The following is a 26,476-nucleotide window of genomic DNA, read 5'->3' as shown; positions in this document are numbered from 1 at the left end:
TTTGGGAGGCAAGGCAGTGATTGACAGTTTCAGGGCGGCAGTTAGTGATGTGAAGGTCTCTGGGAGTAAGTGTTTGCTTCCTGTTTGACCTATATAAGCAGGGCCTGAGCTCAAGTGGCAGCTAAGTTCCCACAGAAGTTGAGGAAGCAAGAAGATATCTTTGCTCCCTTTGATTCAGGTAAGCCTTGTCTTAGAGTGCATTAGAACTCACACCCTCACTAACCCACACCTTTACCCCTGCATACAGAAAACAACATAAAGCAAATACTCAAAAGGGGAGGTTATTAACAGTCTGCAGATGGAACAAACACAAAACCTTCTCGTCTCATGCACAAGTTGTGGGATGTTTAGCTTCTTCACGCAACAACTACTCATTTACATTTGCACCAATTGTAAACAGATAGCTCACATGAAACAGAGGATCCAACAACTCGAGGACAGTATTAAAACCCTTAAGGACATTCAAGAACTCGAGCTGTTCTTTGACACCACACAGCATACTGTCCTAGACACGCTACTCACATCACACCAACATTATGGGGAGGCTTATGAGATCACTTCAGATGTGGACAACCCTCAGGCTTGCAGGAATGTCAACCTTAGAAAGAGACATAGGACCAGGAAGCCTCCTCAGAATACTTCTGCTCAGCTGCAGTTACACAATAGATTCCAAATTCTTACACAACTAATACCTGACCAGGAAACACAACATCTTCGGGAATACCACAATGACTTAGATACTGCTCAGTGGATCATCCTTGATCGGTGTGTGGGCGGATAGCCCTGACTGTGACAACACTTCACAACATTCACACTTACACAATCATTCAGATGTTCCATCCCCAATCATAGACTAGGTACAACAGGAACACACTGAGGAGAATGATAGGCTGTTGGATGAATCTGAATGAATTGTCCTTGACAAATGCAGCTGGGATGTCACAAAGGAGGACAACACCTACACAATCCACTTCAACAGGATCACTTTTCTGGGGACCTCTACACAACCTTGCACAAAAGGGGCCCTGTCAATTCTCAAAGGAAGCAGGTCTTGGTAGTAGATGACTCCCTCCTTAGAGGAACAGAAGCTATCATTTCCGGACCGGACGGGATGGCTCAAGAAATATGCTGCCTCCCGGGGCAAAAATACAAAAATACTCAGAGGCTCACCAGGCTTCTCAAGCCCCATCACCGTCTCCCCTCATGTTGATTCATGTAGGAACCAATGATACTGATAGGCATACTTTTCAAAAGATCATAAATGATTTTTGAGCTCTTGGAACAAAGCTAAAACAGTGTAATGTACATGTGGTCTTTTCACCCATCCTCCCAGTTGCAAGAAACGACCCTACAAGAGCCAGAAAATATTACAGGTCAATAACTGGCTTAGAAAATAGTATTGGGAGAAACGCTTGGGCTTCCTCAACCATGGCCTACTGGCAAGGGATGGGGTGCATCTCACACAAGTAGAAAAACACCATTTTGCTCAAAGACTCTCAAACCTCATTAGGTGCACTTTAAACTAGGTCCACTGGGGGAGGGGGACAACAACCCTGCGAACAGTACTTTGCCCACAATATCAGGGAACCGCCAGGAGGTTAAACGGAAGGAACTTGGTCCACAACAGGGACCAAGTACTGAAAGCACAATAACCCCAAATAAACAGCTCAGCGGAAGATCTCATGGTCTCACATGTCTTTACACTAATGCACAAAGCATGGGAAATAAACACAACACCACAATTATGATGTCATGGGCATCACTGAAACCTGGTGAGATTACTCCTATTGCTGGAATGTAGACATCGAGGGCTATAACCTCTTTCACAGAAACTGAACGAATGGGAGAGGAGGGGGAGTAGCCTTATATGTCAAAAACTTTTATGCTGCAGAAGAGATACAAGACTGTAATCCGGGAAACCAGTTTGAAAGCATCTGGATAAGAATCAAGGAAACTGGGGCTCAAAAAGATCTCATCATAGATGTCTACTATAGGCCTCCAAGCCAGGATGAAGAACTAGATGAAACCTTCTGCCAACAGTTGACCAAACAGGCACAAAGAAAAGATATAGTAGTCAATGGGCGATTTCAACTATCCCAATATTTGCTGGAAAACAAACTCAGCCAAGAGTTCAAAGTCCAACAAATTCCTCGCTTGCCTTGCAGACAATTTTATGGTCTAGAAGGTAGAAGAGGCAACAAGGGGACTGGCTACTCTCGATCTCATCCTAACGAACGCGGACAACCTGATAGAAGCAGCTGAAGTGGTCGGATCCTTTGGAGCAAGTGACCATGTGCTTCTGCAGTTTGAGGTACAAAGGAAGGCCGAAACTAAGACAAGTCAAACCCGCATTTTGGACTTTAGAAGAACTCATTTAGAGTGGCCAGGTATTCCTGGATGACTTGTTTCCCAATTTGGGGGTTGATGTCCTCTAATCCCTCACCCACTCCATCTTGCTGAGGTTGAAGATGACTTTCTTTTTGTGAGAAGACCGAGGCAAACAAGGCATTAAGTAGTTCTGCCTTTTCCCTATCCTCTGTCAGCATTGCCCCAACATTGCATACTTTAATCGTGTCAACATTGCATACTTTAATCTTCCTTTGTGGCAAGACAGGCTCTTCTTTTTCTCTAACACAACTATGGCTACTTCTGCCACTAAAGCTCTTTAGCCAAAGTTCTTTAAACCAGTTGATCTCTTGCTTTCCAATATGCTACTGTTGCAATTGAAGAACACTTGGAATCCTGTTGGTGATGTATGCTGGGGTAACCTTCTGTTACAACATTGTGTGCACCTTTGAGGTTGTTGCAGAAAGATCTAACCAATGCAATTTTGTGCGAGGATGTCCCCATATGTCCAGCCCCCAGTTGATGGTGCCAGGAGACACTTCCTCAGCCAATCAGTAGTTGCAGAACCAGCATTGTTTGGATGCAGTCAGGAGAAGGGAACACTTGAGGTTGTCCTTCCAAACCTCCAGCATCCTGATTCATTGAAAGTGGCACCCTGGTGCCATCAAGCTGGCAACATACAACAGGGTGCCAACCCAAATCCATTCTGCCTCCTTATCTGTTTTTGGAGCACTAATGGAAATGACTGGGATTCACTTACCTCTGCAAAAGGCTCTTCACATCCTAGAGGAAAGAAGAGAAAAAGAAGAGGGATGTCATTGCTCATATAACCCATTCCATGGTGAATTAAGAGGCAGTTCTTCCCTTCCAAAGGGTGTTCTTATTACTTAAAAATTGGAATTAGTGCAATTGTCCTTGTGCAAAAGACTACATGCCTCAAAGAGCAACAGAAGAAAGAGGGATAGTCCTCTTTTTGACTTTGTGTCTCAATTCCTTGCCTACAGATGGATGATTTCAGGTCTGAATTCCTTTCTGGCAACAACAGCTCAGTCTCCTTGCTGAGTGTTGCTAGTTTTTTTTTTTTAAAGCAGTAAATGTCTGTCAGAATTCAGGAAATACAGTTTGACCATATGAAAGAAGACATTTGTCTGTGAAGACATTTGTGTTCCACTGAAACACTAAAAAGTCATTTTTCTTTCAGTCAACCTAGCTATGTGCACCCACAAATGTAACCATGTGCATATTTCTATATTTTTGATGAGCCTACATCCAAATAAGTATTTGGGGGAGGGGCATCTTCCTTTCTCTATAACAACCCCCCAATATGGGACATTTCTTTGGAAATATTACACTTTGGAAATACTGCAACCCAATTCTGGGATTTCCATTATGACAACGTGCTTGCAATTCTTTAGTGAGTCCCTGTTGAACTACAGTAGCACTTTTCTCTAGTATTCAATTCTAAATCCCACATTATAAACTGCAAATCCCAGGATTTCATAGGATATTGTCTATATCCTATAGGATATAGGATAGTATAAATGGAACATAACACTGTATTTGTGTAGTGTGAATGAACATCAGGACAGCATCTCTATAACACCATGAGAGCAGATTCAAAATTGGAGGCAGCTTCATTCAACGAAGATGGCTCATAACTGTTTCTCTATCTAATAGGACAATGGTTCTCAACCTGGGGTCCCCAGATGTTTTTGGCCTACAACTCCCAGAAATCCCAGCCAGTTTACCAGCTGTTAGGAATTTTGGGAGTTGATGGCCAAAAACATCTGGGGACCCCAGGTTGAGAACCACTGTACTAGGAACTGGTATTTTGTAAAGTTTTACTCATGCAAAGAAACGTACTTCTAAAGAATGTATTACAGCAGAGATAGCTCATTAAATGGATAATTGCTAGACTATCCATTTCTTCTCTAGCTGTTCCAGTGATTGCAACTGAAGCTAGCGGGAACTAGGGAATCCAAGGAGAGAGGAGCAAATGGTATCATAGTCTTCCTCATTAAAACATTCTGGTTCTGGAGCCAAGAAAGCCCTGCGTCCACTATACCATGGCTGGTACAACAACAATTTATATTTTGTTTTCCATATAGAAGCAGCTAAGTTTGTTTTGATCAGTCTCACCTGCAGGAGTTCAACTGGTGGCTTCTGGCATTTTTCTTCCAATTTCTGGATGACTTTTTTCAAAGAAGAGAGTTCCTGGTCAAACATGGCCAAGTTTTCATCTCTTTTCCTTGCAATCTGCTCCTGCAGCTCTTCCATCTGGGCCCGGAAATGTTTCTCTTGTTCTTCCAGAATACGACGTATTTCTGTGATTTCTCCTAAGATATTTTCCATCTCTGCTTTTGTCCGCTTCTGGAGTAATCAGATGGAAAGGGAAAGAACTGAATCTCTTTTAGATAGGATTGTCAGAGTACAGACATAGAGAGGGTATATATCCCACTTTAAAAGTTGCATAGATGAGATAAATAGAACAGATGTTGGCTCAAGAACCAAACAGCCAAGTGACAAGGCACATATGCTAAATTTCTTCTTGTTATGATTGTTGCATGCCTTCAGGTCCCTTACAACTTATGGAGACCCTAAGATGAACATATAATGTGGCTTTCTTGACAAGATGTGATCAGAATGTAGGTTTTCCTTCCTCTGATGCTGAAAGAGTGTGTCCTGACAAGATTAACCAGTAGATTTCCAAAGCTGACTTATTGTTCAAACTTGTGTCCCCAGAGTTGTAGTCCAATGATGAAACCACTATAAAACACAGAGCCATTATACATCTTATAAAACTATCACTCCCCTAATCCTTTACCATTGAGCCATAGCAGTCAATGTGGTGTCAAACTACATCAATACTACTCTTAGTCTTCTTCATGACCACCATAAGACATATATTACAATAATGAATTATTCTGCAATGTGAAGCTGCCTTGTGGCTCTTGATTTATCTGCATTTAATATTATGTTTTCCGCATAATATTAACCCTTGGTTCTATCCTTATAATATTCATACTTACAAGAAGATCTTGGGTTTCCTTTTCTGTCTCTGCTTTATAGGCCAGGATATCTTTTTCCTTCTTCTCCAGAATAGCCCGATGATTACCCATCAAATCCTGAAGAGAAAAACGAATTCAGGTTTGGTTGGAAGGAGGTGGGGCCGGAAGAAGGAAGGAAGGAAGACAGCTACAGACACACGCACACACAGAGGAGTTGAACAATATGCTTTCCCACTGACATCTATTTTCGACAGGGCAGGAGAGTGTGTGTCTTTAAACCTTTGGAGCATAAAGCATGTGTAGGTTCCACAGTTTTAAGTATTTAATGTGGAGTATGGGTGGGCAATAGCATATCAGCAATAAATTCCCACTTCTATTTACCTCTGCATTAAAATAGCAAAACCTCTCCTTTCATGTCAGGATATTTAAGGTTTTCCTGCTAGGTGTGCTACACATAAGAGACTTGCAGGCAGTTGAAGGCAGCTACAAGGCAGCATGAACAGCAGTGAGAGATATTCTTTCAGACTTTTTGAATCAGTTCCCTCAAGGTCAACATATACGTACTGTATATACTTGAGTATGAGGCAACCTGATTATAAGCCGAGGCACCTAATTTTACCCCCCAAAACTGGGAAAACTTATTGACTCGAGTATAACCCCGGGGTGGGAAATGCAGCAGCTACTGATAAATTTCAAAAATAAAAATAGATACCAGTAAAATTACATTAATTGGGTCATCAGAAGGTTAAATATTTTTGATTATTTACTGTATGTCAAAGAAAAACAGTAAACTAGCTATGTAAGTAGAAAAGGAGGGTCAACAAAAAAACAATATGTTATCAACAATAACTTAATAACAGTAACAGAATAATAATAATAATAATAATAATAATAATAATAATAATATGTTTGGACTCAGGGTGGCTTCCAACATAGTAACAGGCAAACATTCAATGCCTATATAAACAAAAAAACCATAAAAATTAAACAAAAGACAATACTAAATATTGTACAATAAAAATAAACACTTGCATTAAATAATAATTATTAAAAGCAATTTAAAAACCAGCTGAGGTAAAGTTTCATATCAGTTTCCTTTCGCGTTCTTTCATGCTTCTATTGACACAGGATAGAATGGCACTGGCCTTTTCAGCTGCAGCATCACATTGTGGGCTGGTGTTCAGCTTGTGGTTGCCTTAATGCAGGGAAAGCACAACCAAAGCACCCACGACAGATGATGATCTTCCAGCCTTAATAATATTAATAGTAACAATAATAACAGAGTTGTAAGGGACCTCCAAAGTTCATTTAGTCCCACTGCCTGCCTGTCTGCCTTCCGGGCTTCCATCACAAGCGTCACTTGGGGTTGGCATTCGCTCACTCGCAGTGGAAGCTCAGCAGGCAGTAGACAGTGAGTGGAGAGCATCCCACGAGTGACAGAGGGTGCCCCACGAGAAAAAGAGGTATGAAGGTGCGCCTTCCTCCATGCCCATCTTGCAGCATGCGTGCCTCCGTTTCTCCTGTCACTGCGCTCGTGCCCTCTGCTGGGTTGCTGTGCAAGAGCAGACAGGTTGTGCATGTGGTGACAGAATGAGAAACGGAGGCAAGCGCACAGCATTACAAACATGGAGGGATGCACACCTTCATTTCTCTCTCTGCCACCATGTGCACAACCTGTCTGCTCTTGCACAGCAACCCAGCTGGGTTGCTGAGTGGAGAGCAGAGGGGACGTGAGTGGCAACAGAAGGAGAAATGGAGGTGTGCGCCTCCCTCTCTGCTTGTCTTGCAGCGCGTGGGCCTCCGTTTCTCCTTTTCGCTGCAGCCTTGCAGCGGAGGAGGAGGCAGTGGAGGGAAAGATAAGACTGGGCAGCGGAAGACCGGGTGACAGCAGCAGGGGCAGTGGAGCCAACCACTGCTTTATTCGAATATAAGCAGAGGGGGGATTTTTCAGCCCCCCAAAAGGGCTGGAAAACCCGGCTTATATTAGAGTATATACGGTATACCACAATCTTATAATAAAAATTCTACTAAACTGAAAAAAATAGTCTCAGCTTTGCTGTACTACTCTTATAGTATTGACTGCAACAACTGTATATTCATTTGAACAGTGTTCTTGTTATGTGCCTTTCAAACCTATCATGTTGGGAGGGGGGTTGCAAGATTTCTTCAGAGGGGGCTTGCACTGCCTTCCTCTGAGGCTGAGAGAGTGAGATTTGCCTTCATTCACCCAGTAGAATAACATGGCTGATGGAACATTCAAACCCATCTTCAAGAGTCATAATCCAGTACAAAAACTATGACAAAACACTGGGAAGGATAGCTCTTCTGACTTTGTGAATGCTTACTTTAGGATGCTGCATCCTAATCCTCAATCCCTACATGAAATTCCCTCCTACCTCTTCATCTAGTATATGATGATGATGATGATGATGATGAAGATAATAATGATGAAGGGACTTGTAAGAAATATAAGTGGAATCCTACACTTTGCCATCCTAAGACATGGCCCAAAAAGGCTAACATTGAAGTCTTTTTAACTCTATCTAGTTTGTTTAAAGGAGGTCTTGCCTCCTTCAGATGTGCTGAGACCCTGCCTTGATGAAAAAAGTCATCAATTACTGTCCTTCAACTAATCAGCCTGTCCCTTTCTGTCTGTTTAATGTGCCAGGAAGGACAAATGTCCAATACAACTGTAGTGGCTATCTCCTCCCCAGGATCCTATCTACAGCTGCAGACTGCACAAATTGAAAATATACATCAACATTGGAGAAGCAAGGGCCAAGGTTACATCTAAAAGAACCGTATCTAGCTCAGTTGTAAGGATTTATAATAGGAGTGCCTCTTAGGAGAACTCCCAGCAAGCATCCACAGATATCCCCTTCCCTCATCAAATTGCAAAATTTTTCTTCACCTTGTAGTCTTGAGCAGCCTCCTCCACAGGGATCACTGTATGGTCTCTGTGATCCTTGGATCTGTCGCATACCAAGCAAATGGAAGTTTCATCATCTTTACAGAAAAGCTTCAAGGGCTCTTGGTGTTTCCCACAGACTCTCTCCTTGCCTTCTGCACTCTTCTGCCCCTGAGGTTGTTTCTTAGTGATTTCTATAATGTTGGCTAGCTGCCAATTTGACTTGAGGTTCCTTTGTTGGACCTTTGCTCTGCACTGAGGGCAGAAGGCCTCCTGAGTGACTGACTTCTCCCAGCATTGAGTGACACAAGATCGGCAGAAGTTGTGTCCACACTCTAAGGTCACTGGATCCTTGAAATACTCTAGGCAAACAGAACAAGTGACTTCATCCCCAATGGGATCTTTAGCAGCAGAAGAAGCCAAGTCCACCTAAGAAAGAACACAGTTATTTTTTCCTTTCTTTTCATTTAAAAAGTAAAGCATTTCACTCAGCATGATGATCATTATGACATAATGGCAGATATGTACAGACATTTATCTTCATTTTGTTATAAGAAGCAAACACTATCTGTAGTTAAGAAGAGTCATGTTGAATAAGACTTATCTAATTCAACATCCTTTTCATGCAATGCTGCCATCTGCCCTGTTAGAAACTCCATGAGAAGGACATGGGCAGAAAAGTTGCTCCTCACCAGCTTCCATTCTCTGGTATTAGAGCATGAAAGGAGGTGTGTGTATGCGATGACATCAATGCACCAGAAAACAATGTTTTGGTATAGGAACCCCATCAGAGATAGGAAAAAAATTCAGTACTGTACGGCCAAACTGATGGAAAAGTCTCAGTTTTTCCCCTATTCTTTCTCTTTAATAACAACCAAAAAATAAAGCCTCCACATTTCTTTACAGTCCATTCCACTGGTAAACAGTTCGTCTTAAGATTTAGTCAGGAACACATTTGTAGTCAGGACCTCATTTCTGGCCATTTGAATCTTATGCATTGTCTTCTGTTTCTAAGGATATCCTTTAGCCAGAGCCTAAAGTAATAAGTTTAAAAGGGATTTTTCAGTGTTGAAAAGAGGAAAATATATGATTGTCACTAATACAGAGAAGTAGTGAAATAAAGAAATAAGGATATATTACATACAGGTCATTGAGCTATCTGTAATTTGAGATTAGAAATGTTTACTCATTACTAATATTTTGGAAGAAAAGTTGCTATAGTCCAATTACATCAATAACAATGGCATTTAAATAAGTTCATTTAAGGTATTACTTTTCTAGCAAGATTTTCAAATAGGAGATCTGCTTCAAAGAACATCCTAGAATGTACCCTACCCTCATCCTTTTTTTTTACCTTATAGTCTTGAACAGCTGTCCCCAGAGGAATCACTCTATGATCCACCTGCTCTTTGGATCTTTCACACATCTCACAGATGGGGGTTTCATCATTTTCACAGTAAAGCTTGATGGGCTCCCCATGTTTCTCACAAACTCTCTCCTTGCCTTCTGCCTTCCTAGGGCCCTGAAGACTGAATTTCTTGGTGGTTTCTGCAATGCTGGCTAGCTGCTGATGTTGCTTTTGCAGAACCTTTTCCCTGCAGAGAGGGCAGGAGGTCTCCTTGGTGACAGACTTTTCCCAGTGCTGAATCAGGCAAGTTCTACAGAAGTTGTGCCCACATTTGAAAGACACAGGATCCTTGAAGCATTCCAGGCAATCCGAACAAGTGGTTTTTTCCTCCATGGGATCTTTAGCAGCAGACAAAGCAGCCATGCCCACCTTAGAAATAACACAATTATTTTTACTTTTTTTGCATTTTAAGATAGAGCATTTCTTTTCCAGTAAACAATTCAAGACAAAGGGCCTGAATGCAAATCTCCTGCACAGCTTTTAGAAAACAATCTAGCTACAGTTTGAAATCCTTATTTCATTTCCTATACAATTTGTCTTTTTAGTAGGCAATCCATGGTTTAAGAAAGCTCAATGAAGACATGATACGTGATGGATGCATACCCAACCCATCACATATGGATCTCTCTTTCCCAAATCTACTAAAACAATATAACTTTGACTTATTGATATCGAGCTCTTTTGGGGGGTCTCCCGGTGGGAGAGATCCCTTAGGACTGCACAAAAGGGTCCTCGAACCTCGGTGAGGCCAGTGAAAGCCAATCCAAAGAATATAAAAAAATATTTAAAATTAATCTCACCGGAGGCGGAAGAAGTTCAGTGACCGAGGCGTTTATTTTGCAATTCAGCTGAAAAGGATGCGATTGTAGTGATCATTCACATACAAGCATAATTTTACAGAATTTCCAAGTATTTTTATAGCATGCAAACAAAGGAAAACAGTTTCAAAATTCCCGCCCGCCCTCTGCCGGCCGGCTTCGTGCTGATTGGCTCGCCACGGAACAGCTGGGAGGAGGCTTGGCGGCACGCCTCGCCTCTGGACCAATCAGCGGGCTCCGCCGCCTCTGGGAGGCCAATCAGTGCCTTCCTAGCGCCTCTGAAGATGGACCAATCGGCAGCTAGGAGGCGGGACGAAGTTTGACAATGGCTGAGGAAATGATGAGCTTAGGGGCATCCGCCAGCTGGAATGTGAGGCTTTTGTCCTCACTGGCGGGGTGAAAGATAAGGGAATAATGGGTTTCCTGGTCTGTGATGGGATTTGAAGGGAATATGAAAAGGCTTTTTCGATATCGGACCTCAGGGGGGATCAACGATATCTAAATGATTTAATCAATCTTTTCTTTCCGAGTTTCTGTTGACCCCCTCCCCTCTCTGGTCTGCTCCGAGGGCCAGGGTTGGGGATTAACAGTATGGTCCATGCAAGTGAAGCAATCAGGAAGGGTTTCGGGAGAACAAAGGAGTTTCTCCCCAAGACAGTAATCCCCAGGTCACATCTTTATGGGGCAAGGGTCAGCGGGAAAAGGCGGGAAGGGGGAACACAATATACTCTATATGACATTTCATTACATACATTTCATAAGGCAATCCCATCCCCATCCCAGGCAAAGTTTATTAAAATATTCGATCTTTATTATTTAAGCAAAACGGGAATTTCATGGTCCCTCGATGAAGGTACACGGAAACGGAGGCTGCCTGCACTTCAAGGCAGACCTTGTCGGGAGGTTTGTGTCCAAAGATATGGCGATAAACAGTCCGAAGCGTGGAGCAGAAAGTCAATCAGGGAAGGCAAGGAAAAGTCCAAGGATGATTTCCGGGTTGAAATGGTGCCAGTGTCTATTGTCCGTCCTTTGGGAAAACTATGTCCCTCTCGCCAGAGACCGGGACCCACACCTGGCTGCCCTCCCGGGGTCTCCTATGGGTGACCACAGTGGGTCCCCGGTTGCTGGATCCAGGCAGGAGCGAGCAGCGCTGAGGAGAAACGGGCTGTCTTGGAAGAACCCGGCCAAATTGACAAACAGCTGATTTCTGTCAAATAAAATTCTCGAAACAAAATCAATTTATTCCCGGGTGTAGGAGTCCAAAATGAGAAAAGGGAGATAGCAGTTAGTCTTAGGATTAGTAGCAGAAAAATATAAAATTGGAACGGCGGCGATCCGCCATTTTATGAGTTTTTGCGGATAAGGGGGTCTGAAATGGCGGTTTCCGTATCAGCGGTTTGGGCGGACGCAGATTCGGGGTCTGGGGTGCGCCCGGAGGCGCCTCCCGCAGGCTCACGGCTCTCTAGAGCCTGGAAAAAGGTTTATTTTGTGTTGCTTATGGTTTGAGTCAAGGAAAGATACAAAAGTATCAAGCGGAGAGATTAAATGTTGCAAGTTTCAAGTACCTTTATTAGGGGAATGTTACAAAGTAAGGAGAGGGGAAAGCAAAAGGAAAGTTGCAGGCATTCCTGGTTTTGAGCTGGCTGCTGGGGCACATTTCATCTGTTGGTCCCCAAACTTGACCCAGGAACTGCGGAACTCTCCACTGTGGCTCACACCAAGGTGAAGGCGGGGCTCTCGGCTGCGCTCGGGCTCATTATCACAGGGCAGAGGGATGACTCCTCCCAATTCATCAGAGGTTTTCACAGATGTTTATTTCCACTGTCTTCCCTATTTAGCTATTTATTTGGCACATCTTGCACCAACATGTGTTAAAGGGTGACCCCCCCCCCTTTAAAAGATAGTTTATAATCAGGAAACTTGTAGTTTTGCCAAGAACACCAGGCTGGAATGATATAATAAGGGTTGGGTCTTGGCCAATTTGCAAAGGTACTACCAACAACAAGGACCCTTCCCATGTTAGATAGTGTGTACATTTAATCAAACCTTTATGCCCTATATTTCATATATTTATAGCAGAAGGTAAACGTTATCTTTACTGGAGTTTACTGTAATTTACTGGAAATCCTGTCACAAAAGGTATCAGACCTTTGCTCAGTCTGAACTAACGACTCAGCTAATTGTTTCCCATACCAGTCAATGACCAACAAACAAAGGGATTCGAAGGCCTTTTGTCTAAGGCTAGCAAAAGGGGAAATGCCAAGTAAATAATATATTTTATAATCTTGCCCTTATTTCTCAAATCCCATCCTTTCTGCCTTTTCTTCCTTCACTGTATAATCTTTGATTCACCTTTACTGATGCTGGACTAAAACATATCCTACCAAAACACACACACACATATATCTAAACCATCATCCACGAGATAGTATTTCAAAAAACATCCCTAGCCTCATTTTGCTTCTTTTTTTCTTTGCCATTCATTTCCTCTCTCTCTCCCATCTAATAACTACCTAACCCATAATTCTCTCCCATGTGCTGGATTCCCTATCACATTGTTGTCGAGGGCATCCCAGACCCCTGCCTTCAAGCTGATCTGACCAGCCACAGGGAGTTCCACAGTTCCTGAATGCAAAGTTGGGCCAAACTGATGAAATGTGCCCCAGCAGCAGCCTCAACCAGAAACTCTTTGCAGCCGTATGCTCTCTCCTTTCACTCCTTTTCCAGCCCCAACTATGTAACCAATCCCTCAATAAAGACTAATAAAATTGTAACTTTAAACTCTCTAGCCCGATACTTTGTGTCCCCTTCTTGCCTTAAACTATCAAAGTGCATGAAACTAACCTTTTCTGGGCTGCAAGAGACTGCAGGCCTGCCTGGGATGCCTCCCTGGAGTTCTGGGGAGGTCGAATCTGCGCTTCCCCAAGCCGCGGATACCGAAACCCCTCAGGGCCCCGTATCTGCGAAATGGCGAATCGGCTCCATTTTGATGGCATATTTTTCCTGGCTGTATTCTAACACTATCTGCTATCTCGCTTTTTGTATTTTGGGCCTCTGCGCTCGGGGAATAACCTTTTTAATTTTAAGAATATAATTTTAAGGAAACAGCTGATAGTCAAAATCCGAGCCTCGCTGTTGCCGCGCTGCTGCTGCCCTCGCCGCTTCTTCGTCCTTGTGAAGCCCCCTGCCCTGGAGACTTGGTGCAGTTACCCCACGAGGCTTTTAGGGAACAGTCTGGCCACTAAGCTTCAGTCCTTGGAGGGAGCTATAGTAATGTACCTGTTCTGACTTACATACAAATTCAATTTATGAACAAACCTAGAACTTGGGGACTGCCTGTACCTAGTTCAAAGGACCTTTTTGGTGATAATGGCTTTCCCCCTATTTCTTCAAGGAATTGTTATTTCTAGCCTATTGATAAAAAATTTCAAATGGGAATGCAGTTTCAGAGAACTTCCCAGGAAATATCCACATGTATCCCCTTCCCTCAACAAACTCCATAACACTTTTGATTACCTTGTAGTCTTGAACAGGGGGCTTCAGAGGAATCACTCTGTGATCAAAGTGCTCCTTGGAACTGTTGCACTGCTCACAGATGAGGGTTTTATCATCTTCACTGAAAAGGCTGAGAGGCTCCTCATGTTTCTCACAGACTCTCTCTCTTTCTTCTGCCCTCCTAGGCCTCTGAAGGCTGAGTTTCTTGGCTATTTCGACAAAGTTGGCTACCAAACGATTTGGCTTGAGGTTGCTTTGCAGAACCTTTACCCTGCACTGAGGGCAGGAGGTCTCTGCGTTGCCTAGCTTCTCCCAGCCCTGGGTCAGGCAAGATCTGCAGAAGTTGTGTCCACATTCTAAGATCATAGGATTCTTGAAATAATCCAGGCAAACAGAACAAGTGGCTTGCTCACGGAGATCCTCCATGGGATCTTGAGCAACAGAACCAGCAGCCATCTTAGAAAGAACAGTTAATTTCACTTTCCTTGCATTTGCGAATGGAGCACTTACTTCTTGGTAAATGATTCACTCAGCATGATGATAACAGTAGGTGATAAAATAGACAGCAATCTAGAAAACAATGAATCAGTTCCATGGTGTGTGCTAAAAACAAAAAGACATTAACAAATTCTTGATAACAAATAACACTCTATCCAATCTATCTATCGGTCTATCTAACTGCTTTGAGGAAGGTTATCATTTTAAAAACTGACTTTTTTAAAAATCAAGATCAGATGAAGCAATGAGTATCCCATCCCTTGTTGGAGTTCTTGCTCATCACTAAGTGGCAGCTTGTCAATGTTAACAAGACAAACAATACCAAGCATCAGGCCCATAGCCAGGATTTTGATTCGGGGGGGGGGGGGGGGAGGCTGAGTCTGAGTGAAAGAGGGTCTACCCTAGCAAACCTTTTGTATTGTTACCCCAATACCCCCATGTATATGGGATATATTGAGTATGGTGATCAGATCATGATATCACCCCAGCAAGCGAGAGTCCAGAAGTGGCAGGCTCAAACCCAGAACCTCAACCAATGGCTGATACCAAATGAGAGACCCCCCACCCCCACCCCCCACCCCCCGGGCACACAGAAGACTGGGCGACTTGGAAGGCACTGAATAGACTGCGCTCTGGCACCACGAGATGCAGAGTCAACCTCAAGAAATGGGGATACAAAGTGGAATCCACGACATGCGAGTGTGGAGCAGAGCAAACTACAGACCACCTCCTGCAATGCAACCTGAGCCCTGCTACATGCACAATGGAGGACCTTCTTGCAGCAACACCAGAGGCACTCCAAGTGGCCAGATACTGGTCAAAGGATATTTAATCAACTACCAAGCTTGCAAATTTTGTGTTTTGTCTGTTTGTTTTTGTTAAAAATGTAATACAAATGTCTGGTTGCTGATGACACGATAAATAAATAGATCATGATATGAATAAACATAACAGTTTACACCGGTAAGGCTGAAGCCCCTCAACCCACCCACCCACCCCCCCCCCAGCTACATGCCTGCCAAGCATATATGAAAAGAAGCAGGGGAGCTGAGGGATGATTTATTGTTACCACCAATTAAAAAGGAACCAGTATTCAGGAGATTTTACCCCAGTTCCCAATTTTAAAAAGACTTCGCCGATTTGCAATGGAGGTTGCCAATTAGGAACTAAATTTACCATCAAGTTAGAAGGGAGGCTGTTCAATTGCGCCTCCTCCTTTACTAAGAAAGTAATAACTTAGTAGCGATTACACTGTATATACTGTATCGTGACTGGAGAGAAGAATGTAGATTTATTTGGTTACTTTTCCCTGCGTTTCTGCCACCACGTGAGGTAAGTTGTAATATTGTGAGTAATGGCACTTTAGACACAGAATAGGCGGAGCTGAGGCAATCTTCAAATAAAAGTTAACAATTTTATTAAGTACCCAGCGTGTGGTTGCAAGACGTAACTTTTCCTTGTTGCACTTGGAATAATACTTGTAACTTTAACAGTTCATTCTTTCAAGTAACACAGTATCCTTCTGACGTAGAGCACTTGTTTCAGACAAAGTTTCAATACAGGGATGTTTCCCTTGTTTGATCCTCCCTAGATCAAATACTAAGTAAACTATTCTTTAGCCTCTCCTTAGACTAAAAGAATAGTAGCTCTGTTTCACCATTCGGCTGCACTAGCCTGAGAAACTTCCAATAGCCAAACCCAGCTTTTCAAAGCCTCAAAGCTTTGCTTCACAAGTCACTCCGCCACATTTCCTTTCCTTCTCTCCCAACTCCTAACTCCTAACTCCTCACTCCTCTGAACCTAACTCCTGACCCCCTGAACCTAAACCCAGACTGCTCACACCTCTAAACCTAAACCCTAACTGATTTTTAACTGTCGTTTTTTCAAACTCTCCCCTCTAAGCTCCTCCCACTTCCCTCTCTCCTGCATCAGTCTCCAAGGCAACGCACATGGAGGACTCCTCTGACTGAGGCCGCTCCAGCATTACTGCAGCCAATCTAAGCACAAATACAGTTAAAATCATACAATTTATAATCAACTCCTGTACAATATATTTCACAGCTTGTACAAGATACAATAAACCAAACCCTACAATAAACTAAGTATGTTGTGTTCACAATACTGATTGTAGTCTTTTGAAGAAGAAAAAATGATACCAATTGTGAAGAGTTTCTGTTTCCTATTTGGGATCTTCTACCCTTGTAGGAGAGAGTTTGCAACCACAGATTCTTTGAGGCAGATTTCTCCTTTAAGGTAATAGTTTCATTTACTCTCTTTTGAGAGATAATTTATACAGTCAAGTTCCTGAGTGCACATATTCCTCACCATGACCGGTTTCGACTTATACACAGTCTTCTTCAGGAGAGAAATATAGTTTTACAAAATAAAGTGGACCTAAAGGGAACTAGAAGAGTGGCTTAGAAGGTTTCTTAATGGCAAGTACATTCATATAATACAAACATGCAATTAGTAAGTTACAACTATATCAGAACATAATTACTCACACAAGGTTTTTCTAGCTGAGAAGGTATCTTACAGGCAAGTATGTTCATACAATGCAACCATGTAATTTCTAAGATACAAGTATACCAAAAGCACAATTACTTACACCAAGTTCTCCTGGAATAATGCTCTGCTTGAGTTTCATTCCATAGCGAGCACCAGCTACCAGATGACCACTGCTATTTAATGTGCTACAGTTAAAGCAGTCATTCTCAACCTGGGGTCCCCAGATGCTTTTAGCCTTCAATTCCCAGAAATCCTAATAGCTGGTAAACTGGCTGGGATTTTTGGGAGTTGTAAGCCAAAAACATCTGGGGACCCCAGGTTGAGAACCACTGACTTAAAGGGTGATAAAGTTTGAGATGTTGAAATTGTTACTATAGAAGGCTACATGACAGGTTCAAAGCAAGAGGTAACAGTTATTTAAAGAGATATTACTGAAAGTCTACAAGAAGCAATCATAAGTGTTAGTGTCATTTAACCCTTTTGGGTATTCAGTTTGGAGGGTGAAAATCCAAAAGGATTCACATTGCAAAAGTCTCTGTTTTTTAAGTATGGGGGCCATCCCTGGGTCCTCTTATGGGGAAAAATATGAAATTATAGAAAAGGATAGTGGGATATCCACATGAGGGCCCAGGAAGGCAAGGACATCTTGAAATACTATCTCGTGGATGATGGTTTAGATCAGGGGTCCTCAAACTACGGCCCGGGGGCCGGATACGGCCCTCCAAGGGCATTTACCCAGCCCTCGCTCAGGTCAACCAATGTCTGAAATGACTTGAAAGCTCACAGCAACAACAACAACAACAACAACAACAACAACAACAACAACAATCCTATTTCACCAGCCAAAAGCTGGCCCACACTTATCATTGAAATACTAGTAAGTTTATATTTGTTAAAATTGTTCTTCATTTTAATTATTGTAATCTTTTAAAGTGTTTTTTGCACTACAAATAAGATATGTGCACTGTGCATAGGGATTCATTCATATTTTTTCAAATTATAATCCGGCCCTCCAACAGTTTGAGGAACTGTGACCTGGCCCTCTGTTTAAAAAGTTTGAGGACCCCTGGTTTAGATATATGTATGTGTATGTTGGTAAGATATGTTTTAGTCCAGCATCAGTAAAGGTGAATTAAAGATTATACAAGGAAGAATAGGCAGAAAAGATGGGATTTGAGAAATAAGGGCAATATTATAAAATATATTATTTACTTGGCGTTTCCCCTTTTGCTAGCCTTAGACAAAAGGCCTTGGAATCCCTTTGTTTGTTGCTCATTGACTGATATGGGAAACATCGCCCTCTTCAAAAAAAAAGGGAAAGAACAGACTGCGGAAACTATCGAAGTATCTCCCTTCTAACCTCCGCTGGGAAAATCCTCGCAAGGATCCTTGCAAACCACCTCCCCCCCCCCCCACTCAAAAGACACCCTCCCAGAATCCCAGAACGGCTTCCGACCCTCCAGAGCAATGGTTCCCAACCTTCCTAATGCCGCAACCCCTTAATACATTTCCTCATGTCGTGCTGACCCCCAACAATAACATTATTTTCGCTGCTACTCCATAACTGTAATTTTGCTACTGTTATGAATTGTAATGTAAATATCTGATATACAGGATGTATTTTTATTCACTGGACCAAATGTGGCACAAATACCCGATATGCCCAAATTTGAATATTGGTGAGGCTGGAGGGTGGGATTGATTTTGTTATTTGGGAGTTGTAGTTGCTGGGATTTAAAGAGCATTCTGAACTCCACAACGATGGAATCGAACCAAATTTGGCACACAGAACTCCCATGACCAACACAAAATAGTGGAAGGGTTTGGTGGGCATGAATACTCAATATACCCAAATGTGAATATTGGTGGAGTTTGGGGAAAATAGACCTTGACATTTGGGAGTTGTAGTTGCTGGGATTTATAGTTTACCTACAATCAACGAGCATTCTCAACCCCATCAATGATAGAGTTGGGCCGAATTTCCCACATAGAACTCCCCATACCAACTGAAAATACTGTGTTTTCTGATGGTCTTTGGCGACCTCTTTAACACCCCTTGCAACCCCCTCCCAAGGGGTCCTGACCCCTAGGTTGAGAAACACTGCTCCAGAGGAACAGTGGACATGATCTTCACTGCACGACAGCTCCAAGAAAAATGCAGGGAACAAAATCAACCTCTGCACATGGCATTCATTGACCTTGCAAAGGCATTCAACACAGTGAATCGCAGCGCTCTCTGGACCATCATCCAGAAAATCGGGTGCCCTACCTAACAAATTTGTGAACATCCTGTGGCTCCTCCACAATGACATGATGGCAACAGTCTTGGACAGCAGTGGTTCCCAAAGTGACCCATTTAAGGTGGAATCCGGTGTCAAACAACAATGTGTCATTGTTTTAACTTTATTCTCCATCTTCACCGCTATGATATTTCATCTTGTTGATGGGAAGCTTCCCACCGGAGTGGAAATCATCTATCGGACAGATGGCAAGCTATTTAACCTCAGCAGACTAAAAGCCAAAACCAAGGTTACAACAACATCTGTTATAGAACTCCAGTATGCTGATGACAACGTTGTCTGTGTGCATTGAGAAGATGACCTACAAGCCACTGTAAACACCTTCACAGAAGCACATGAGAAGCTCGGCCTGTCATTGAACATTGAGAAAACCAAAGTGCTCTTTCAGCAATCACCAACCAACCCCTTTCCAATGCCAGAGATACAGCTTAATGGTGTAACATTAGAAAATGTTGACCATTTCCGCTACCTTGGCAGCCACCTCTCCACCAAAGTCAACATCGACGCTGAAATACAACACCGCCTGAGCTCTGCGAGTGCAGCATTTTTCCGAATTAAGCAGAGTTTGAGGACCGAGACATCTGTAGGGATATCAAGGTGCTTGTTTATAAAGCTATTGTCCTCCCAACCCTGCTATATGCCTGCGAAACGTGGACTGTCTACAGACGCCACATGCAACTCCTGGAACGATTCCATCAGCGCTGCCTCCAGAAAATCCTGCAAATCTCTTGGGAAGACAAGCGAACAAACGTCAGCATGCTGGAAGAAGCAAAGACCACCAGCATTGAAGCGATGGTCCTCTGCCATCAACTCTGCTGGGCCGGCCACGTTGTCCGGATGCCTGACCACAGTCTCCCAAAGCAGTTGCTCTACTCTGAACTTAAGAACGGAAAACGGAACGTTGGTGGACAGGAAAAGAGATTTAAAGATGGCCTCAAAGCCAACCTTAAAATCTCTGGCATAGACACTGGGAACTGGGAAGCCCTGACCCTTGAGCGCTCGAGCTGGAGGTCAGCTGTGACCAGCAGTGCTGCAGAATTCGAGGAGGCATGAGTGGAGGGTGAAAGAGAGAAACATGCCAAGAGAAAGGCGTGTCAAGCCAACCCTGACTGGGACCGCCTTCCACCTGGAAACCAATGCCTTCACTGTGGGAGAAGATGCGGGTCAAGAATAGGGCTCCACAGCCACCTACGAATCCACAAGGAAACCCATCATGGAAGACCATCTTACTCATCCAACGAGGGATCGCCTAAGTAAGTAAGTAAGTAAGTAAAAGTACTCTGAACTCAAGAATGGAAAATGGAATGTTTGCGGGCAGGAAAAGAGATGTATAGATGGGCTCAAAGCCAACCTTAAAAACTGAGCCCTGGCCTGTGATCACTCCAGCTGGAGGTCAGTTGTGACCAGCAGTGCTGCAGAATTTGAAGAGGCATAAATGAAGGGTGAAAGAGAAAAACGTGCCAAGAGGAAGGCATGTCAAGCCAACTCCGACCGAGACCACATTCCACCTGGAAACCAATTCCTTCACTGCAGGAGATGATGCAGATCAAGAATAGGGCTCCATAGTCACCTACGGACCCACCCTGGAGGATTATCCTACTCAGACAATGAGGAATTGCCTAAGTGAGTAAGTAAGTAAGATACCTTTTGTGACAAGGTTTCCACTAAATTACAGTAAACTCCAGTAAAGATAGTGGTTATATATATATATATATAGTGCTATCTATATATATAAATCTGTTAGGCGAGTCCAACGGGACAGCAAAACTCTAAAAAAAAACCCAACAAAACTTAACCAAAATTCCCATGCCCATAACACAACCCACAAGGTACAAACATATCTACTCAAAATGAAAAACAACACAACAACACACTCACAAAATGGCAAAACAACAAAACTCAAAAAACCCCCAACGAAACTTAACTAAAATTCCCATGCCCATAACACAACCCACAAGGTACAAACATATCTACTCAAAATGAAAAACAACACAACAACACACTCACAAAACGGCAAAACAACAAAACTCAAAAAACCCCAACGAAACTTAACGAAAATTCCCATGCCCATAACACAACCCACAAGGTACAAACATATCTACTCAAAATGAAAAACCACACAACAACACACTCACAAAACGGCAAAACAACTGAGCATGCGCATTGGTGCCCAGCCGCAAGTTCCCTGGCACACGCACATAGCCTTCCGGCCAATGTTCCCTCTGCGGAAGCCATGCCCACTCCAAGCCCCGCCGCGCCACTTCTGGCACACACACACACCCTGCCGCACGCACACATGCAACCCCATGCTCCATCACTCCCCCGCCGCCACACACACACACGCAACCCCACACTCCATCACTCCCCCGCCGCCACACACACACACGCAACCCCATGCTCCATCATTCCCCCGCCGCCGCACACACACAACCCCACTCCCCCCGCCGCCGCACACACATGCTCCATCACTCCCCCCGCCGCCGCACACACACAACCCCACTCCCCCCGCCGCCGCACACACACATGCCACCCCACGCTCCATCACTCCCCCTGCCGCCGCGCACACACACGCAACCCCACTCCCCCGCCGCCACACACACATGCAACCGCACGCTCCATCACTCCCGCTGCCGCCGCACACACACGCAACCCCACTCCCCCGCCGCTGCACACACACACGCAACCCCACGCTCCATCACTCCCCCCTGCCGCCGCACACACACACACAACCCCACGCTCCATCCCTCCCCCCACCGCCGCACACACACGCAACCCCACGCTCCATCATTCCCCCACTGCCGCACACACACACGCAACCCCACGCTCCATCACTCCCCCACCGCCGCACACACACACGCAACCCCATGCTCCATCATTCCCCCGCTGCCGCACACACACAACCCCACTCCCCCCGCCGCCGCACACACACGCTCCATCACTCCCCCCGCCGCCGCACACACACAACCCCAGTCCCCCCGCCGCCGCACACACACACGCCACCCCACGCTCCATCACTCCCCCCTACCGCCGCCGCACACACACACGCAACCCCACGCTCCATCACTCCCCCCGCCGCTGCACACACACACACACAACCCCATGCTCCATCAGTCCCCTGCCCCAATCTTACCTCCTTTTACTTCACGCTACCTCCAAACCCCACCCCGCCCCTTCCCGCCCTGTCAAAATCCAGGAAAGATAGGAAGGAAGGAAGGAAGGAAGGAAGGAAGGAAGAGAAAGGGATTTAAAGAAAAAGGGGGAAGGAAGGAAAGTTAGAGAAAGAAGGAAGAAGAAAAGGAAAGAAAAGGAAAGATGGAAGGAAAGAAAAGAGAGACAGCAGAAGAGAAAGAAAAAGGGGGAAGGAAGGAAAGAGGTAGAGAAGGAAGAAATGAGAGACAGGGGGAGGGAAAGAAAAAGGGGGAAGGAAGGAAGGAGAGAAGGAAAGAAAAAAAGGGAATGAAGGAAGGAAAGAGGGAGTGAAGGAAGGGGGAAGATGTAGAGAAAGAGGGAGGGAAGGAAAGAAGGAAAGAGAGAAGGAAGAAAAGAGACCAGAAGAGAAAGAAAAAGGGGGAAGGAAGGAAAGAGATAGAGAAGGAAGAGGAGAAGGAAAGATAGGGAAGGAAAGAAGGAAGGAAGGAAGGAAGGAAGGAAGGAGGGAAAGAAGGAGAGAAAGAGGGAAGGTTGGCCACAGCAACACGTAGCGGGTAAAGGTTATTATTTCTATTATTATGCTATTATTCCTATTAGACCCTGGGGGAATGGGAGAGGTGTCAGGTCCCAGAGGCAATGCATTGCATTATTGTTATTGTTATGATGGTGGTGAAATAAAAGGAAATAAAAAGTGAAAGAAGGAAGCAAACAGGGAGGGAAGAAAGGCAAAGGAAGAAAGGGGGAGGGAATGAAGGAAAGAGAGAAGGATGAAACCAAGTAGTGAAAGAAGGAAAGAAAGAAAGAGGTAGAGAAGGAAGAAAGGAGAGAAACGGGGAGGAAAAGGGGGAAGGAATAGGTAGGTACCTCTCTTTCATAATAGTCCAGATATCTACCTCAACTTTGATAAGTTTTACTATAGGCCACAGCAACGCGTGGCAGGGCACAGCTAGTAAATATATGAAATATAGGACATAAAGTTTTGATTAAATGTACACAGTTTGCTCCTGATAATGGACTGGAGTTAGTTGGAACAGCATGTTGACCTTTAGTCCAGGATTGGCATTCTTATCTGTTTTGATTTTAATGAGCATAAGGCAATAAACCTCTCCATCTTCACAACAATCCTGGAAAGTTGTGTAATAAGTAATAAGTTACTGAAAGCAAGTTCTGGCATTTCAAACTTGTCATTGTGGACTGCTGAAAGTTTCAGGATTTGGAAATTATCTGTTATTAAGTGATAGTAGTTGTAATACTCTTGCCTAACTACATTTATTTATTTATTTATTATTATTTTTATTTGGGGTTCTTGTACCCCGCCCTTCTCACCCCGAAGGGGACCCAGGGCGGCTTACAGCTGCAAGGCGCACTTAGACGCCTGCTACACAAACAATCATCACAAAAAAAATATAACAGTACAAATTCCCACAATTCAACATTATCCAATAAAATCAGTAAAATGATAAAATCAGTAAAAACAATACAAACCTGGAACTTCCTCCTACCCATCAGTGTACAATTAACTCAAAGATCTGTTTTGGTTCCATTTCGACAATCCTGCCGATCTCACACATCTGATTGTCTTATTTGGTTGTCATTGTCTAATTGCCTGGTTGCCCAAAGGCCTGGTTCCACAGCCATGTCTTCACCCTCCTCCTGAAGGAGAGAAGGGTTGGTGCTGTTCTGATTTCCCCCGGGAGTGAATTCCACAGGTGGGGGGCCACCACTGAGAAGGCTCTGCTTCTCGTCCCCACCAGCCTCACTTGTGAGAGTGGTGGGGTCGAGAGCAGGGCCTCCCCAGATGATCTCAAACTCCGAGGTGGGACATAGAGGGAGATACGTTCGGACAGATACACTGGACCAGAACCGTATAGGGTTTTGTAGGTTAAGACCAGCACCTTGAATTGTGCTCGGAATTGAACCGGCAGCCAGTGGAGCTGGCACAACAGGGGGGTGGTATGCTCCCTGTATGTCGCTCCGGTGAGCAATCTGGCTGCCGCACGCTGGACTAGTTGGAGTTTCCGAACAGTCTTCAAGGGCAACCCCACGTAGAGCGCGTTGCAGTAGTCTATCCGGGATGTAACAAGAGCGTGGACCACCGTGGCCAGATCAGACTTCCCAAGGTACGGGCGCAACTGGTGCACAAGTTTTAATTGCGCAAAAGCTCTCCCGGCCACCGCCGAGACCTGGGGTTCCAGGCTCAGCGGCGAGTCCAGGATCACTCCCAAGCTGCGAACCTGCGTCTTCAGGGGGAGTGTAACCCCATCCAGCACAGGCTGTAACCCTATACCCTGTTCGGCCTTCCGACTGACCAGTAGGACCTCTGTCTTGTCTGGATTCAATTTCAATTTGTTAGCTCTCATCCAGTCCGACACAGCAGCTAGACACCGATTCAAGGTCTGGACAGCCTCCTTGGTGACAGGCGGAAAGGAGTGACAGATCTGGACATCATCTGCATAGAGATAACACCGCAGTCCGAAACTCCGAATGATCTCCCCCAGCGGCTTCATGTAGATGTTAAACAACATTGGGGACAGAATAGATCCCTGAGGGACTCCACACGACAATGGTTGTGGAGCCGAACAGGTGTCACCCAGTAACACCTTCTGGGACCGTCCCTCAAGAAATGACCGGAGCCACTGCAAAGCAGTACCCCCAAGTCCCATTTCTGTGAGTCGTCCCAGAAGGATACCGTGATCGACGGTATCGAAGGCCGCTGAGAGGTCCAGGAGAACTAACAGGGACACACTCCCCCTGTCCAGTTCCCTGCGCAGATCATCTACCAAGGCGACCAAGGCTGTTTCCGTTCCATGTCCCGGTCTAAAGCCAGACTGTGCCGGATCAAGATAATCAGTGTCTACCAGAAATCCCTGGAGTTGAGCTGCCACCACACGTTCCAGGACTTTGCCCAAATAGGGGAGATTGGAAACTGGCCGATAGTTGTCTAATTGAGTGGGGTCCAGTGATGGTTTTTTCAACAGCGGTTTGATAATAGCCTGTTTTAGGCTCGCTGGAATCTTGCCCTCCTGTAAGGAGGCATTAACCACCACCTTCACCCACTCCGCCAAACCCCCTCTGGCTTCTTTTATAAGCCAGGATGGACAGGGGTCTAGGATGCATGTGGTAGGCCGCACCTCTCCAAGGATCCTGTCCACATCCTCAAGCTGAACTAATTGAAAAGAATCCAACAAAACTTGACAAGCAGATGCTCTCGTTACATTCTCAGAGACTGCAGGTAAAGTGGTGTCAAAACCCGACCGAATCCGCCCAATTTTATCTACGAAAAATCGAGCAAACGCTTCACAGCGAGCTCCAGAGCTGTCAGGGATCTCGCTTTTCGGCGGATTTAACAGACCCCTGACAACTCGAAAGAGCTCAGCTGGACGATTCTTCGCAGATGCAGTATTAGCAGCGAAAGATGTTTTTTGTGCTGCCTCTATTGCCACACCGTAGGACCTTAAGAAGGTATTCAGATGTGTTTGGGTTGATTTAGTCGGGTTACTGCGCCACACGCGCTCTAGCCACCTCTTCTTTCGCTTCATTGCTGCCAGCTCCTCAGTAAACCAAGAAGCCGGGTTAGCTCGGTTACTCGAGAGGGGGCGTTCTGGAGCGATTGTGTCGATTGCCCTAGTCATCTCGGTGTTCCAGTGAGAGACCAAGGCATCGACAGGGTCGCCAGCCAGGGAGGTGGGAAATTCCCCAAGAGCCGCTAGGATCCATAAGTCTCCTGGGGCGGACCATTCTAATGGGTCCACCACCCCTGCGGAGGTTGGGAGGAGCAGTCAGTCTAAACCTAATCAGGTGGTGATCGGTCCATGACAAAGGAGCGATGGTTAGCTCCTCCACCCCGATACTATCACCCCATCCCTGCGAAAAGACCAAATCCAGTGTGTGCCCAGCGATATGGGTGGGACCAGATACTAGTTGGGACAGGCCCATGGTTGTCATGGTGGCCATAAAGTCCTGAGCTGCACCTGACAGAGCAGTCTTGGCATGAACATTGAAATCCCCCAGGACTATAAGCCGCTGGGAGCTCAACG

The sequence above is a fragment of the Anolis sagrei genome, chromosome 2 (assembly GCF_037176765.1).
Source record: "Anolis sagrei isolate rAnoSag1 chromosome 2, rAnoSag1.mat, whole genome shotgun sequence".
NCBI lineage: Eukaryota > Metazoa > Chordata > Lepidosauria > Squamata > Dactyloidae > Anolis > Anolis sagrei.
This window is presented reverse-complemented; position numbering follows the sequence as displayed.